The following is a 6,171-nucleotide window of genomic DNA, read 5'->3' as shown; positions in this document are numbered from 1 at the left end:
TTTGTGCAGAGAAGTGCGACAACTGGATATGCCAACAAACACTTTCCAAACAACGATATATCTTGGATAAGTCGCTCCACAACATTGACGCTTGGACCGTCGACTTCCTTTGATGCTACTTATTTACTTATTTCATAATGAAATTATATTAGTTTGGAGTAAATATATGTTTTCTCATGTTCTGCATTCAGCACCCACATTATAGTAAATATACCATATTACTTCATTACTTAAATAATGCTAGGAGGGTTTGAGTTGCTTTGGGTCTTTAGTGGACAGAATCTCCAATAGATGGGGCGAGAGTCGCTCCCTCTCTCTCGCCCGAGCAAGAGTCGAAACTTAATTTAAAATTGATATATCTTTGTTCTCGAACATGATATATTTCATTTGGTGAAATCATAATAATGTTCATATCTCGATCTTTCTGGAGGCATATAAGATTTTAGGCTTTATTAGCGTATCTTTGTTAATTATACAATATATCGGCAAGTGCGTAGGCGTCTGCACTCCATGCCCGACAAGCTACTGAGCGCTACTATAAAAACATATGTATCTTCACTTGAGCTATAAATATGTCTATTGTAATGTATTTAAAATGAAGCTCTTATTTCTATCTTGCTTAAGACATAAAACATTTGTGTTTATTAACGAATTTACGTGAAATAAACATTGATCTGAGAGAGTTGCTCTGTCGTTCAGTCTGTACTGGGTGGGAGCTCCGTAATTTTTAAAATACATGTATCTTCATTAGAACTTTAAATATGTCTATGGTAAAGTGTTTAAAGTGAAGCTTATATGTCTGCCTTTCTTGAGACATATAAAACATATATGTTTATTAACGAATTCACGTGAAATAAACATTGTTCTGAGAGAGAGTTGCTCGGTCGATCAATCTGTCCGGGGTTAAAGCTCGGCTATTATAAAAGTACACGTATCTTCGCTTTAAATTTAAATATGCCCATGGTAAGGTATTTAGAATGAAGCTTATATTTCTATCTTTCTTGTGACATATAAAACTCTTACGTTTATTAAGGAATCTGTGTGAAATAGGCATGGTTCTGAGATGAATGCTGCGGGTTTTCGAGCTCGACGCGCGGCAATGGACGCAATACACATCCAGTGGGTGTTATTGGACCTTATACCCATTTTATTTGTGGTTGGAGTCCCATACCCATTCTATGGGTGGTTGGAGCCCCATACCCATTCTATGGGTGGTTGGAGCCCCATACCCATCCTGTGGGTTGTAGTGGACGCCATACTCATCCTGTGGGTGGTATTGGACCCCATACCCTTCCTGTGGGTGGATGTGATCCCCATACTCATCCTGTGGGTGGATGTGACCCTCATACCCATCCTGTGGGTGGTATTGGACCCCTTTCCCACCTAACAGGCGGTAGGTGACAATATACCCATCCTAGCTATAGTTGGTATAGTAGACACAATACCGTCCTGTTTGCAGTAGTTTACCCCATACACATTCCAACGTAACATCGTTTTCTGTTAGCGTTCCTACAAAACATCCTTTAAAGATTTGTAAAGCACAAACTATGGTATATAATATTGATTGGTGAAGGACTGTTATTCTATGTAATAATTTTTAGTGCTTATTATAATTTACTAAGAACAACTAATATTTCTCAAAACAAAACTACGAGCCTTCAATAGGAAGTAGCTGATCTGTAATATTCTAAGAGCATGGACAATAGTAGGAAAATTTTACAACCCATGTGGGACCTGAAAACTACAATTTTCCTTATAATTGAGCCAATCACGAATATTCTGCTATCTATGTTGACGGACGGGTACTGTGACACGTAAATTGGTACGTGAGGAAGAGTTTGGGCCTTGGTAAAAAAAGTAACTGGGAATATATCACATATTTACTAATTCATATTCAACATATTGACTTTAAGCATTAAGTCATATATGTGCTGTCTTGTGTGAGAACGGGTTGCAAAAAGGACGGCAACAACGGAGGTCTTCGCAGCAAAAGCAGTACGAATATAGACCTCCAAGTTCACCAGGACATCTGTCGTGCTGCGGCACTTGCGGAAACCAAATTGAGAAGGGGAGAGGAGGTGATGGTGTTCCAGGAACCACATCAGACGAACGTTAACCATACGTTCAAAGAGTTTGCAGACAACTTGTGAGAGCAATAGGGCGAAAGTCCTTAGGGAAAGTACCCAGAGACCCCGGTTTGCGAACAGGGAGGACAACGGCATCGAGCCAGTCCTCAGGGACTGACGACGACTCCCAGATCCGATTATACAGACTCAGTAAATACTGAGACGTGCTCGGAGGGAGATGGCGAAGCATCTCATAATGAATACCATCGGAGCCCGCCGCCGTAGAACCGCAGAGGGCCAGGGCAGAACGAAGTTCAGAGAGAGAGAAGGGATCATTATAGGGAAGCTGAAGATGAGTGCAGAAATCTAAAGGACGAGACTCAAGGACAGGTTTACGAAGAAGGAAAGATTGGGGAAGATGAAGACCAGAGCTAACAGAAGAAAAATGGGAACCCAGTTCGGAAGCGACCTGCAACGGGTCCGCCACAAGAGTATCATGGAGGTGAAGGACCGGTGAAACATCGGGAACGAACTTACCCGCTATCTTGCGGATACGCTTCCAGATCTGGGCCAGAGGGGTCTCGGACGTAATTGTTGAGACATAAGATGCCCAACATTCACGTTTAGCCGTACGGATGGCCCTACGGGCCACCGCACTCGCTTTCCGAAAGAAAAGAAAAGAATCGGTCGTCTGCCTACGGCGGTGCCTCTTCCAGGCTGCACGCTTACAGCGGACAGCCCGAGCACAGTCCGCATTCCACCAGGGAACGCACTTCCGTGGACCCCGAGAGGAAGAGCGAGGAATAGAGCGGAGGGCAGTGTTGAAGACAGTGTCATGAAAAATGAGGAGAGCGCGAGAGAGAGGCAGAAGGGAGAGGTCAGAGAGAGCAGCACTGAGGGTAAATAGGGTCCAGTCTGCCTTAGCAAACTGCCACCTAGGGAAAGAGAGGGAAGGGCGAAAAGAGAAAAAGGAAACAAGGATGGGGAAATGATCACTTCCATGGAGGTCATCAAGAACCTGCCACGTGAAATCTAAGTAAAGAGAAGAAGAGCAGAGAGAAAGATCAAGACAAGAAAGGGTGCGAGTCCGAGAGTCCAAATGAGTGGGCTCACCAGAATTCAGAAGAGACAGGGAAGAAGAGAGGAGAAACGGCTCAAGGAGGCGACCCCGGGTATTCGTCAGAACGTCACCCCAAAGAGAATGACGACAATTGAAGTCACCCAGCAGGAGCACAGGCTCCGGCAAGGAGTCCAGGAGGTGTTTCAAATCAGGAAGAGAGAGCGGGACACTCGGGGGGAGATAAATGGAACAAACTGTGTACCATTTCCCCACAAAGATACGAGCAGCAGAACAATGGAGAGGCGAAGGAAAAAGTAAAGGAACAAAGGGAACATCAGCCCGAATCAAAAGAGCAGAAGAATTAGAAGCCCCAGCAATGGCTGGGGGGGGGGAGAGAAAGGAATAGCCACAAAAACGACCAGGACGAGCACCAAGCATTGGCTCCTGGAGACAGACAGAAAGGGGCGAAAACCTCAAAATCAGAAGTTGGAGTTCGAGGAAATTGGCGTAATAACCTCGAACGTTCCATTGAAGAATGGACAACGACGAGAAGAGAAAGGACAAAAACAGAGAACAAGGAAGAAACAAAGGCGAAAGACCAACAGAGCACGTTAAAGAATATCAGGGTCGGGATCAGGGTCAGCAAAGTCAGGGTTAGGGGGCATGGGTAAACTGAGCAAAGACGGAGGGAAGGAAACGGGAGAACAGAGCAGAGGTGGGCGGGCAGGGTCTGGAGGAGGAAGAGGAGGAGACAACGGAGAGGAGCCGTCAAGGACAGCAGCAGGAGGAGGGGGAGTAGAAAGAGGGGAGCGCACCCCAGCAAGAGCAGCAACCGAAAGGGAAGCAGGGGCCAAAGAAACCTCCATAGCAGGAACAGGGGGCGCAAGCACTGAAACGGGAGGGGAAGGAGCAACAGAGCCAGAAGGAGGAGCTGAGGAAGAAAGCGAAGCCTTCTTACCCGCCGGGGAAGAGGAAGGAGAGGAGCCAGGCTTACGCTTCTGACTTAAAGAGACCGGTGTCCCAGCAACTACGTACCGGGCAACGGATTCCAGTGTCTCAACAGGAGAAGCCGAACGAGAGCACACACGACGGCCGTTAGGAGAGCGATGGACATCCGCCCGCACCGACAGGCGGTGGGGAGAGCCAATAGATGGAGGAAGAGGATGGGAAGGAGGATCGGAGGGGGACGAGGAAGAAGACACAGAAGACACGACAGACCGGGTAGAAGGAAGGGGAACCCCAGACAGAGGACCAGGAGGAGGATCCTTCGGGAGAGAACCCAAAGGAACAGAGGAGGGGGCAGTGGGCGCATCAGGGTCCAAGGCCCGGAAACGGTTGTGAGTCTGAGGAAGGCGGGAAGGACGAGGAGAGGAAGAGCGCAACACGCGAGCATAAGAGATATTAGCATAAGGCGGGAGCCGGCGAACCTGGCGCCTCGCCTCAGGAAAAGATAAACGCTCCCGGTGCTTCAGGTTGAGGACGGCTGCCTCAAGCTTGTAATGGACACACGCACGGGAGAAGGTAGGATGGGCCTCACCGCAGTTGAGGCAACGAGCCTGGGGAGAAGTGCACTCCGACTTAGAGTGACCTTCGCCACCACACAATGGACAGAGAGACAGTCCCGGAGCAGCGGAGGGCACCATGCCCAAACCTCCAGCACTTGTTGCAGAGCCGAGGAGAAGGAATGTACTCCTGGACAGAGCACCTGGCACCAGCAAGAATGACAGAGGGTGGAAGGGTCCTACCATCAAAGGTAATCTTCACAACCCGGAGGGGTTGACGGCGACTACCACGAGGGGGACGAGTAAACGTGTCCACCTGGAGAATAGAATGGCCCTGGGCAGCGAGGATATGGCGAATATCGTCGTGGCAGTCGCGCAGGTCCCGAACACCGGTTGCAAGATGGGGCGGGAGCAAAATAGTGCCAACACTGGCATTCAATTGAGCGTTCTTCGAGACCCGAACGGGGGTCTCGCCAAGGCAGGATAAGGCAGCCAAGCGGGAAGCAGCATCCTGAGAAGGAGCAGCAATGACACGTGTACCGAGACGAGTGGGGTTGAAAGTAATGGAGGCATCCACGGAATCAATGAGATGTCGATGAAGGGAGAAATCGTCAGGAGGCGCAGAATCAAGAGGGAGGAGATCAAAATATTTGGCCCACGAAGCGGGACCAAACAAGGCTTGATAGGTAGCAGAACTGGAAGGAATCGAGCGAGGGCGGCCGTGACGAGGACGGCGGTGAGAACCCCCAGAGAGAGAGGGGTTAAAAGGCGCAGTAGTTACAACTAGAGAAGGAGCCGCGCCAGGGGACGAGGTAGTCACCACTGGGGGCTTGGGGCTCGACCCAACCACAGAGGAGGGAGGGGAGCCAGGGGAAGGAGTCAGAGAGGCCAAAGAAGGAGCAAGGTCGGGGCCCAATGCAGCGGAGGCTACAGAGCCCGGTCTTCCAATACGGACCGACTCGGGGGCTTGGTCGCCCACCCCACGAGCCTGAAAAGGTAAGCCAGAAGCAGCCGAAACAGGGGTTATCATCTTGACGAAATTAAGAATTCACTCACGAATGTGCCCCCACACCCACCATGGAGCCACAATTAGAGGCAGGACACCCAACAAGAAGCTATCGCCGATCTTGTCGGGGCCTCCTAGGGGTGCGTCGTGAGTATACGCCCCACAAACGCCACCTTAAGAAACCGACAGTCCGTCGAGATCGGGTTCAGTGACGAAGTGGGGATTGACAATAAAAGGTTCCCCTCGCTCTCGACGTCGGGTACTGCAGTTCTACGGGTGCATGAGTATGCCTCCTCAAGCACCTGGGCGTCAAAATAGAAGAAGGCCATGGAAGAACCAGAACGAGCAAAAGGTCGGCAGGAAACGGCAAGCAGATAGGAGAAGAGGGGGGAGAAAAACGAAACAGAAGGAAAAGGAAAAGGTGCCCAGCAGAATTGGAGAGGGCGGCAGCAGGAGCACAAGGCTAGAAAAGGACAGAGGACTGTCCAAAGGAGCATCACACTCCAGCAGCCGCCCACGAAGCCCCCACACGGCGAC

This window comes from Procambarus clarkii, chromosome 24 (genome assembly GCF_040958095.1).
Source record: "Procambarus clarkii isolate CNS0578487 chromosome 24, FALCON_Pclarkii_2.0, whole genome shotgun sequence".
Classification (NCBI taxonomy): Eukaryota; Metazoa; Arthropoda; class Malacostraca; order Decapoda; family Cambaridae; genus Procambarus; species Procambarus clarkii.
The sequence above is the reverse complement of the archived record's forward strand: the minus strand, read 5'-3'. Positions refer to the sequence as shown.